Source organism: Myiozetetes cayanensis, unplaced genomic scaffold, assembly GCF_022539395.1.
Source record: "Myiozetetes cayanensis isolate MyiCay16 unplaced genomic scaffold, myiCay2020 scf10, whole genome shotgun sequence".
Classification (NCBI taxonomy): Eukaryota; Metazoa; Chordata; class Aves; order Passeriformes; family Tyrannidae; genus Myiozetetes; species Myiozetetes cayanensis.
In genome coordinates, this window is record NW_026086605.1 from 24700583 (window position 1) to 24712623 (window position 12041).

The 12041-nt window shown below is 39.1% G+C and overlaps 1 protein-coding gene across 6 annotated transcripts in view; it reads left to right on the top strand.

Annotated features, from left to right (window-relative positions):
- The window catches only part of ZMIZ1 (zinc finger MIZ-type containing 1), a 344245-nt gene that overhangs the window by 38491 nt on the left and 293713 nt on the right, over positions 1-12041 (top strand). For all 6 annotated transcript variants that reach the window (XM_050335676.1, XM_050335717.1, XM_050335708.1 and 3 more), the window contains exon 2: positions 9459-9617. The gene's annotated coding sequence lies outside the window, so the exon portion shown is untranslated. The remainder of the gene's footprint in view (positions 1-9458; positions 9618-12041) is intronic.

Genomic DNA, 12041 nt, shown 5'->3' on the forward strand with positions numbered 1-12041 from the left:
TGGATTTTTCTTTGTTCATAGAAGCTCAGCTGAAGCCTTCTTACTGGAATTCTAGCTCTGCATTTCACATTATCTATAGCTGAAATTGTTATGAAACTTCAGATAACCAGTTACTAAATACTTCTCGCTCAACTTACTCCTATTTGAAAGTATTTCAGATTATTTGATTAGGGGAAGAAATAATTCACATGGGAGATAGGAGCCTCTGATCTTGGGGCACAAGGAGTATATATATGTACACACTCTGATATGAATTGTATTATACTTTATCAGGCTATACTACAACTATACTTTTGTTTTAGGAATATCAGAATTGTCAATAATAAAAGTTTTATTCAGGAGATGGTTCTTGTAAAGGGTCTCTTTGGAGACAGTCAGTTTGCCCTCTGCTTTGGTTGCTGATTAAATTCGTTAGGCTGAATTTCTTGTAACAAGATTAATTTCCAGAAGAAAAGTATCAATTAAGAGCTATTTTTTACCATCTGAGCTTCAGGACAAGGAAGTGTGCTAGAGGTGGAAAATACAGCTAACTATATATACCTACCTGGATTATGGTTCACAGATATATTTTTTTTTTCCTCCTCTGAGAAACTAATATTCAGTTTTGACCATTGACCGATGATAGCAGAATCCTATCACAAAAGAAAGAAACATCAGAGCTGAGGAACAGAACAAGAGAATTCATTTTATTAAGATGCAAAGAAAATATTGGAAGTAGTTAAAATGTAGGTTATTGTTACAAAATAGTATTGAAGCATTAATGTAATAAATACCTGAAAACATGTGTGTAGTGTGCAAGATAATAATAACACTGTCTTTGAACGGGAGACATGAACACTTAATAATAGAGGAATGTCTTCCATTTTTGGGGTCTCTGAACTTGCTAAACCCTTGGAATCATTAGCAAATCTTCTGCAAATGTTTGAAATTACTTTCCTAGCAGAGACAGCAAGTTGGAACCCACTGCTAATGCTCTATTTTCTTTCTTATGCCCACTATGTGCTAGTTCAGAGAGGAGTAGGTGACCAAACACCTGAAGAAGAACTGATTGTCTTTTGATGATTTTTAGAGCTAATTCGTTGGGTTAAAACAGCTCCTCTGTCCTGCATGTGCACTGCATTGAAATCATGTACAGGTCTTTACTAGTAGCAATGTTGTTGCCAAATGATCTCTGCATATTGATAGTGAATTTTCTCTGTTATGCACGTAACTTTCCCTGGGGTGGTGTGAAACTAGATCACCAAAGTGATTTATGAAATGGAAACCTGTTTGAAGGCTCATATTAGTGGTAGTTTGACAGTTGTCTGGCTTTGTTATTTTAAACGACTTTTATCATGGAATCAGTTTATAAAAATAAAGAGGTGTGTGTGCACAGATGCTGTCATATAAGACCCAAATATGTAATACAGAAAAGTCCTGTCTCTGAAACTAACGGAAGTCAAATAGTTAAGCCTCAAGTGTGGATCTGTGATGGTTCAGTTAAACATGCCATTCTCCACTAGAAGATGTAGCTCTCTTCTCCGATAACATGTCCCTTACAAACATGAAGGAGAATTTGAAAGGCTTCAACTATTAGTTCAGAGTTGCCTTACATTAGACTTAGCTGCAGTTGTCATGAGATTTGTATTTGGGGATCCAAGTTTATTGTGTAGCCTTTGCTTATGTTGTCATATGCAAGTCTTAGATTGGCTGGGAAGGGGAAATGCCAGTGCCTTGTATGCTCCCAGCACATCTCTTAGCTAGAGATCCAGATTGTGGTGTCAAAACAAAAAATTCCAGATGCTTTATGGGAAAGCTAATGTGCTTTACAGGCCAGGCAAAATTTAATAACAGTGGTAGCTGTTTGAAGTGAGCGTTCTTGGTGGGATGTGGGGAAGAGATGGGGACTTGAGTGGTCTAAGAACAAAAAAAAAAAAAAAAAAAAAAGAAAACCCCTCCCCAAAAAAAAGGTTTGACAAGAAGAATGTGTTACAAGTAATGAATGCTTTTGCACCACACATACACACACCCCCCAAAGCAGACCCTTTTCCCTGTCTCGTCTCAGAGGCCGATGGCAGTGAAGAGGGGATGATGCCAGCCCTGGCAAAGCTGGCTGCTCAGCCTGTGGTTCATTCAGCTGCAGCAGTGGCTTTGTGCAGGCAGCTGTGGAGCTGGCCCAGGCTCCTCATGTCGATGCCCTGATTTCCATTCTCCTCATCAGGCAGTGTGGTGGTGCACTGCTTATGACCTGAGGGACAGGCAAGCATCTTTGCTCTGAACTTGCTGATGGTTCCTGGACTAGTGTGAAGGCTGGTGGTGGTTTGTTACATAAATGATATGGACTATTACTCTTACAGTTCGTTATATAGGTAAGGATTAATACTACACTGAAATTGATTGTGAATTACTTAGTTTGTTGATACTATCATGAAATCAATTCAGTGGTGAAATAGCATTTGTGTTATTACTTTAAATATCATGTTACCTTCTTTGGGACTCAGTGTAATGAGACATAAGAGTGTCTTTAATTTTTATTTTTTTTTAATATGATGTGGATTTGCACTAGCGAGTGTTGGAAATAAATATTTTTGTATTTTATAACATAGTTGCCTGTAAACAATCAGGCTAGAAAATGTTTTCCAGTGACAGCAGGTTTTCCTGGCTACTTTCATATCAACATTTGGAATTATCTAGTTTGCTCGACTCAGTGCATTCTTGAATCATTTTCAGGAAAAAATATGAACCTCTGTAGGACTTAGATTTTGGGAGCAGGCAGTGATTTTTTCTGTACTTTTTTTCTAAACTTTAATGTCCGTTTTTTTTCTGGGTGAACAAACATGGGTTTTTTTGAAGGAATTGAAGCCATTGTTGGGAGTGAAATGTGTTGGTTATGATGAGCTCTTTCTGTTAATGGTTTCCAAGTGGGCTCTGGGTGTGGGCACATGTGTCTCAAGCAGTCCTCAGCATCATGTTTAGCTTTTGGATGTGTCTGCCCTGTGCTCCAGAGCTAGTATTACAGTTCATTTAAACAGACACAGGGCAGTTTAAAACAAATTAATTTGGTTTCCAGTAGCAGGGCTGCTGCAGGGCTAAGGTTTCACTGTCTGAATATCTAGCTAGAGCTGGTGCTTCTGTGTGGTTTGTGTTGATATTTTTAATGGCTATGGCTCACCTGTAGTTGCTGCCATAGAGGTAGGTCAGGTAGGTCCTTGCACACTGCAGTCATACCTGGTTTGTCCCTGTGGATTGTGTTCTCTCTTTGTTGCATTTTAAACTTGTGAATTTCAATAAAATTGCTGGGGATGAAAGTTAAGAGAGCAGCTTTGTGAGACAGGCCTTCAGTCTGTGCATAAAATGGACAAAAAATGGGATGTTACTTCTCTGTTAGATGGCGGATTGCAGCCAGGCAAGGTGTCACCAATTGGCATCTGTCTCCAGATTCCCCATATTGACATGAGTCATTCAGACCTCATAAAAACATTAGGTCTAGTCATAACTTGCCCCACTAAAGGTTCATAATAGCTTCAAGAGACTGTCCCAGTCCCCATAATTTTTCTGAGCTGAGGTTATCAGGTTGACACTTGGGGTTTTCTGCACATTATCGGTTTCACTGGCTCACTAGTTGGTGAGCAGCTTGGGGTGAAATCTTCATCTCACTCAAGTTGCTGGATGCTTTACTATTCACCTCGATGCTCCTTGTTTTCCCTATATGCCATTGAATTAACATATATTTCAAATTGGGATCAAATTTGTAAACACTACCAGGCTGGCTGTAACTGCTGCCAGGTGTTGGAGGTGATGGATGACGTTGTTACCGGCCCTTACAGGAGATGAGAAGTGGATGGGCTTTGGTGCCTAAAATTGCTGCTCCCTCCTATTGCTACCTGTTTACTGCAAAAGACAGAAGCCTCCTTTCAACCATTCTGCTTCATGTTTTAGCCTCTCTCCTGCTGCCAAGAATATTTTTACTCTGTGTCAAGAGAAAATGAATTCATGCCTTCAGGATTTGTACTCTTTGCTCTGTGCTATATGATAGCAACCCAGTGAGATGTGCAAGTGGAAACTGCATTAATGATTGATAAAAGCTGAGAGCTGTTTAAATTTTTTTCCTGTTTAATGACTATCAATAATTTAATGCATTTACTGTATGTTTTTAAGAAATAACACCCATATTACAGCTTGGGTTTAATAGGCTAAATGATTCAAGCTTCAAAAAATACAGATTTCTGATGTGAAGTGTATCCTCTTTTTAATTAAGAATAAGATAGAAAAGTATGAAATCAGGCTTGTAAGAAAGAGGTAGTTGTTGAGAAACAAATGTTTCTGCAGGCATGATTTGGGCTGTAGTCAAGTCAGCACATAGCCCGCTGACAGTGGCACCCAGAAGGGGAAGATACTGCTTTCCCAGACATGGTCATGCACCTCACTTTCCTATTCTCTGTGTCCTAGATCCTGATTTCCACTCCATCACTGTTATTTTAGCTGGTTTATCAACATTGTGTCACCTAAGTCACTTGGGAAAGGTTGAGGAGCGAGCCTTTCTTTTAGAGAAAGAATTGCTTTCTTCTACATCGAGCTTAAAAGGGAGAAGTAAATGTTTGAAAAAATTATTTCCCCACTGTTTCTTTAGAAGGGACTAGATTTTTCAGGTGATGAGTGTCTTTCATTGTGCTTGGGTGTACTGGGTTTGGTTTTCAAGGCTTTGCATATAAAATATGGGTTATGTACCTTTTTAGGTGGTTAAGAGAAAATTAAACTCTTTTTTCATTATTGGTGGGCTCACTGCAGTTCACTGACAGATAAATGTCTATTCAGAGGTTGGTATGCTTTAATAAGCATGTTACCTAAATGCATCCATATGAATAGTGCTTCTGTAAACTTAGATTTTTCACGTGGACAATTACTGTTTTGGGAAGAGCTTTTTTTAGGATCCAGGGAAAGCAGGTGAGGAAGTACAGATAGGTATAATAACATCAAAGCTGTAGAAAACAGTTGTATAAATACCTCTACGTAAAGGTATAGAAATACAATACATTTAGCATTTGAATTAAAGGTGGTTCAAATTAACAAAAATTATTTAGGAAATATACTTCATTTAAGCAAAGCTTAGTCTTTTATTTAGACATCTGTTGTTGATGGATCCCATGAGTTCATTAGGACCTGGAGAATTTATTTAGGAGATCTGTGTTTTCATTGACTCTTACCATGTTTTTATGCTTTGTCTGTGCTTCTGCAGCAATATTTTGGTTACTTTTTCTTGGCTCTTTGTAATAGATACTTGAGAAGAGCTTCCTGTCTTTGTGCAGATACAGTTCTGGGAAAATAGTATTTATGTTTGAAGAAGCTTGTTTCTTCTCAAATGCCTCCAGTATGGGTGTTTGTGGCAGAAGGATTACCCTGTTCCATGTGTAAGACAGATAAATATACATATACATACATAAAAATACTTTCAATTCATAGTAAATTAAATGAGAATTTGCTAGTTTCTAATTTGTTCTCTTTATGTTGCTTTAGGTAAACACCATATTATGTTTAAGTGAAATGTTACATGAAACAAAATGTTACATGAAATTAAACATGGAAGCTTTATTTTATACAGATTCTAATAAATAGTCAAATTGTAGTAAATACTAGAAAATAGATTGAAGAAAGAACCTGAGGCAGGGGCAGGTCAGGTTCCTGACTTCAAGAGCCAAGGTTAAGAGTCCTGCCCTGAGAGTTAAGGAAGGGTGCTCTGAGCAACCTGGGAGGTGCCACTGCCATTTGTTGGCACATAGACTACAGACTAATGTATTTTATTAACTTGAGAGATACTTTTGGTACTGTTGTGAGAAACATTTTAACTATGGGTTGTATAAGAATGTATATGGAAAAATGTATTCCATTCCCCCTCCACCCTCCCCCACCCCGTTTCATCGTGATATTTGGTTTTTAAAATGACAAATGGAGATTGCTACTCTCCTCCTAATGAAGTAGTTGTTTTATTACCTCTCCTAGATTAAGAGGTTGAAAAATAAACAGGAAAAAAAGGAAAAGAATTTTTTACTATGATATAAACTTGACCTGTTTCTATTAGTGCACAGTGAGTGTGCATATAATTCACCTGAAGAAAAGTAGCTATTTGTTATGTGTAGATTGAAGAACCTTGAAAACACTTCTTGGTTTTCTCTGTAGACCTCAGTTTAAATCCTTATGTTATGGGACATGGTTTGAGGAGGGTTCTGTTACAAACAGCAGTGCTCTAATTCCCTGGTGTAGTGGAATTAATAGACAACGTAGAGCTAAAAAATCCAATAAACTAGAAAATCTTCCAGGTTGGTTGTGTATACAGGGGCTCCTGCTGACACAGTAGCTCCCCAAAGAGCTGATGGAGGCCCCTTGTAGGGGTCAGAAGAGATAAGGTGAGCAGGTTCTTTGCCAGTCATGTGGTGCAGAGTGGAAGTGAGGGGCATTACTTTCCTAAAATTTTATTTCCTCAATGTAAAAAGTCTCTGGATCAGTTTAGACCTAGATCTTGGCAAATGTCATGTAGGAAGTGGGCTAAATTCAGGTAATGACTGGAAAAATCACTGTATTTTCACTGTGCAGCAGGAGGAATAAATCTGGCATCATCATTCAGAAAGAAAGGTTAAGTCTAAGTGGAGATCACATTCCAGAATCCCTGGTACAGGATTCAGTCTTCAGCTCGAATACTGTCCAGAGCTGCATGCATCATGTGAGATTTAATGAAAACCCAGATCTAACTGGTGGAATCAAGGATTATTTTTATTAAACTTGATATAGGAAAGCAGCTCTGCTAAATTCATTGCAGAAGTTGACTCACACACCATCTGAGGGTGTTTGTCTCAACATATGCCTCTTCATTTATCTAATGTTAATGTCAACAATTTGTTGGGTTTTGATACAGTGTTTCCCAGTTTTCTGTTTGTTTCCTTACTGTAGTGGCTGTATACCCAAAACATTTTGACATTTTTTTGTATGAATTATCTCTGGCTGTGCCAGAAATTTAGTCAAGTCTTTTGGTATTGTAAGTAATTTCACCGGGTTTCTCCACTTAGAATTTGACTTTTGGGTAATGCATTATTTAACTTCTTTTTTTTTTTTTTCCCCATGCCTGAGAATTTGAGAACAGAGCAATCTCACCTTCTTCAGGGCAAGTTATGTTGAGTCAAATCTACGTCCCTAAGTGGTACTTTAGGCAGATTTCTGTCTCCCTGAGAATGTTGTTAAAAAACTTGGGGTTTGCATTCAGCCTTCTTTTTTACCATCTCTTGTTTTTATGTTTGTTTTAAAAATATGCTTCCTTCAAATCTTGTATGTCTACTTTAAATTATTTTTTAGTAAGAGGATGGAAGCATAAAATTTTTAAGCATGTGAAATGTAACTGGTATTTCAGTTCTTAACAGACTTTACCTGACAATTGTGAGGGGTTTCTCTTAGCAGGGAGAAAAAGAGCATCTTTTTGATTTGATAATGAAAAAGAAAAGAAAATGATGAATTTGATTTAGTGATACAAAACTAGTGTGTGGTTGAGGGGGCGATAGAGTTTTATTTTTTTCCCTTGCATTTTGCAACCTGACGTGTGCTGAGCTGCTCAGTAAGTATTGATTTGTACATAGCCTCGGGATGTACACATGTCAGGACCAATTCACTAAGGGTCATTTCTTCTCCTTCCCCACCATGAGGGCTGTAGCACTGTTTTCCTCTTTTTAGAAAAGTATAACGATTTTGAGTTCTCCAGGTTTTCGCTTAGCTTTATTTGCACCAGCTAGTACAAGAGGGCTGAAAGCTGATAGAAAGCAGAAGTGGAACTGAGGGGTGTAAGACGTTGAGAAAGTGGAATTAAACACTGTGGGAAGGTTTGCCTATAAGGGAGGAGGCTGAGGAGGCAGGTTTTTGAGTGGTTACATTTTTGTGTCAGAATCCATTCTTTCGCATTGTCAGATTATTGCTTGGCCTATTTATGGGTGCATGTAATAAGGCAGAAGAGGTTTTGAATCACTGATCTTGTTCTTCCTCTCCTTAGTGCACATTTTCTGTGTGTCGTCTTCTGTGATCTTTATTTAGTTTTTCATTGTTTATTTACACTGCCACTGTTACTTCATGAATTCTTTAAATCATTGCCTATCTAGAGGGGAATCTGGACAGAATTACTCTTGCAGCTTTAAGTCTTGCTGACAGGAGGAGAGAAAAAGAGAGCTTTTGTCCCCTAGAGAAATGCAGGAACTGTGGCCATTTAAAATTGGACAGACGTGGTGGCTTTGAGGGAGATGCTGTGATGGAAGTGCTGCCTTTTATGTTTTTTCCTCTCTGTTGGGGCCCCTTATTTAAAATCTCTTCTGGGAGGCTACAATCCGTATGCTGTTAGCAGATGGGTTAATTATCTTTTTGAGGGATGTAGAAGTGTGTGGGGAAATGTAAGGTAGTAGAGACTTTTTTCCTTATTTTGAGAACCTGTGTTCAGATTTTCCATGGGACAGAAAAGGGTAGAGTTCTCTGCATGAATATAAGCCAACAAAATGTGATGGAGAACAGACTGGACGTGTTTCCCTTTGCTCATTCCCCATGGAAAACCTTGATTGCCATTTCCTCAAATATGTTAATGTCTTGCATGCACCCTTTAAAATAATTTTCCACTTGATTTTCCTGCCTTTCATCAGAGGCAGGTACTGGAGGTAGGGAGGGGCCCATTAAACATGGGTGTCTGCAAGTCTCTTTAAAGTTGTGTTAGGAGTAGGGCAGAGAGTGAGAGATGGTCTGAGGTGAGGAATTATGGTTTTATGGGAGTGAAGCTGGATTTCTAAATGGTATCTTTAGTCACAAAAAGGGTTTTTTGGTTCCCTTTTCCTTCATTCTGATAGAAAATATTATTTTTGTCTTGCTGTTACTGAAAGATTTAATACAGCAGGATAGGTTGTTTTAAGAAAATAAGAAAATAGATTGCCTTAAGAAGAAGAGTACTTGTCATAAAAAGAAATAGAACTTATGATTAGTTGCAAATACCTCATAATTGTAGGTATGATCCTTTCAGAGAATACATAAGCACTTGAATGTCAGTATATACCTGTATGTTCAGTGTGCATGTTGGAATTTGCCTTTTGCCAACTATTTTGATAGTAAATGTGGCTCATTTGAATTTTTACAGAAGTGGGTGTGAGCTTGGCTGAAGCATATTTACTTCATAGAATAAGTGCTCAAGAGTATTTTCAAATCAGACTTTAACCCATTCTAGTATGGGACTTTTTCCCATTCTAACAGGAATCTAAATTTGCTTTTCTTGGTAGTAACTGACTTGGCCTTCATATTCCATATTTTGATAAGGTGATGGTGGAGAAAATACAGGACACCCTAAGCTGGGATTTTGGAACTGCAGGAGAGGCACAGTAGCTCTGCCAAACAAGAGTTGTAATCTGTAGCCACTCGAAAAATATAAATGCTAATATTTATTCCTGTTTTTCTTCTTTTTTTCAACCCCTTAGGAAATACTGTTGTGCTGAGGAAGAAAACAGCTCCCTCTTCTTTTTTTTTTTTTTTCTTTTTTTTTTTTTTTCCTTTTCCTCCCTTCCCTCCCCTCCTTTCTTCCTACCCGAATTAGAAGCTCCAGGAATGTGCTAATTGGCGGCGGCCTCTTCAGAAAGGTAAGAGGTATTGTTATCTGCTTTTCAAGGTGTTTTACCTGCTCTGCTCCTTCTGGAAGGGAAGGGGATGGTAGAAGAAACTTGTCTACCTGGAGTTTAGACAAATTTCTGGTTAATGTGGATTGCCCTTCTAACACTGCAATGCAAACAGAAGCTTTGTGGACTTCCCGCTTTACTTCTAAGTGTAAGATATAGTCCCTTGAGAAAAACTAGATTATGAGATACATTTTAAATGCTTACAGAGAAAAAGAAGTAAAACTGTTGTATTGCAGACTGATTAATTAAATCTTTGCGTGAATGTCAGCTTAGAAGGAAAGACAGTGAGTTAGGTCTGGAGAAGCTGAAGAAATGTCTCCAAGTGCTTCTTTTATTATTACTATCCATGTACATCTAGCCAGATAAATATAGATTGTTTTGCTTGTGAAGTTGTTTTAGTTAGTGTTTTAAACCTGACATCTTCTCTGGGGTCTGTCATGGTTTTGTGGCTGGTTGTACTACCGACAGATAAGATAGGAAGTAGCTGGAACCCCAACTCTAACTCTGAATGTTGTGCTTTTGTGAAGAGTTGGAAACACATGGCAATTCTTCACCTTTCCAGACTTTTTTTAGTTTTGGATAAAAGTGCAAAATGTGGTGAGTGAGAGGAATTTACTTTTGTAGTTATCTGGTGATGTAAACCGCATGTAATCCATGTCTGTCCTTCCGCTGTCAGGGATATGTAAAGTACGAAAAATTAGTGTTGATCCACAGAGTATCCTGAGCTGCATGAGTCTTTATTAGACAAACTGCATATGTATTTTAGTATCAAAACTCAATGTTTAGATTTATATTTGCTTAGGAGCTGCAGTGCTTTGAGACGTCATTTCCTATTCCATCTTCGTGATAGTTGTTAATGCTTGTGGTGGAGTCAGTATCTTCTCTCTAGACCTCAGCCGTTCCGGTTCACAGTGGATGTCTTAACTTGAACCAGTGCTTGAGAAGTGGTTTGTGATAACTTCCTAGGTTCTGAATTGAAGAGGCCAGATATAACTTTTTCTGCCAGATTGCTCAGTGGTGCTAACATTTGTGAAGGATTTGGAAAGACAGTGCAATGCAATAATGTCTTAAATTGCCCCAGTGAGATTTGTCAGAGTTCATTTGTCAGACCCCTCAGATTGACTAAGTACACTAACTTATCGAGGATAAGCTCCAGACAGGTAATGTGCCTTGGGATGTTCTGTTTCTCATTCTCCATCTCATTCTTGATGGTGCAGAGGAAAGCTAAGTCTTTATTGAACAACCAGTACCAGCTGTCTGGCTACCTTCTGCAATAAAGCTAATGATCTAATGGGCAAATGTTTCTTGGAGACCTTCAGCCAAAGCAGAGACAAGAAGAAACATAGAGACGAGCTAAAGGGTTCTCAAGGAGTTTGCAATTTCCCCAGGGCTCCTTCTATGTAATTACCTGTCTCTCTCTTTGTCTCCTATCTTTTAATGCAGGAGGAGTGTCAGACTCAAGGCCGCTAATCTTCGTTACTATGGAAAGGCTGGTTACACTCCTTATGCTGCACTTCAAAAATGGCAATCGCTGGTCCCCAGCTGGTTCCCTGAATCTAACTTAAAAATGGATGATAGCTTTCCTCATTGGTGCCAGACTAAAGAATGCAGCTGCCTGTGCTGTTGCAGGCAGGCATTGCCTCCGCCGCTGATGCTGTGGCGTGCTGAGAGGAGCCTGCAGAAGCTGCCTTGTGGCCTCTGAACCTGTTTTCTCCCAAACAAGAGAAGGCTCTGTAAAATTCCTTTGAAATGGGAAATTTTGGGGCACACTGAGATGTGGGAGGCTTGACTGAGCCGCAGGTGTGGAGGAAAGCTGCTATTAAGATTCATAGCGCTAGCCGAGTTTTTGTACCATTTCTGAATGCCTTCAAAACTCCCTGGGTTGAGGGCTGAGGGAAGCACAAGCTTTCAAAGCTGTTTTGCAGGATTGTGGGCATCACTTCTTGTTATTGTCTCCCTCCCAGTACGTGTCTTACGCGGTGATGTGCAGTGGAGACAAGGGCCACTGCTCGATTCATAGGGTCAGCTGAAAGGTTGTGCACAGCCCACTGCTCTTTCTCTCTGGCTGGATACATCTGTTTGTCCCCCTTGCATGGCACTGGAAATTTGGAGGGGAATCCCTGCTTGCTGCTCCCCTACTCCTTTTCCTGCATATGCCTCCTGAGTTATAACACATCAGATGAATTGTCCGTCTGAAGCCATGGCTTGGGAATGGCTCCAGCAAAAACGCCTTCTCTCTGTGTGTTCCTTTTCATCCTGGTGAGGAGAGGGAAAATGTCCCATGTATGCTCAGGAAGTGTATGTTACTAAACCCCTTTATGGTACCTTTGTAAAACATGCTTTAACTGTCTGCAAATGTACGGTATTTAAGCAGCAGAGTCTGTGTTA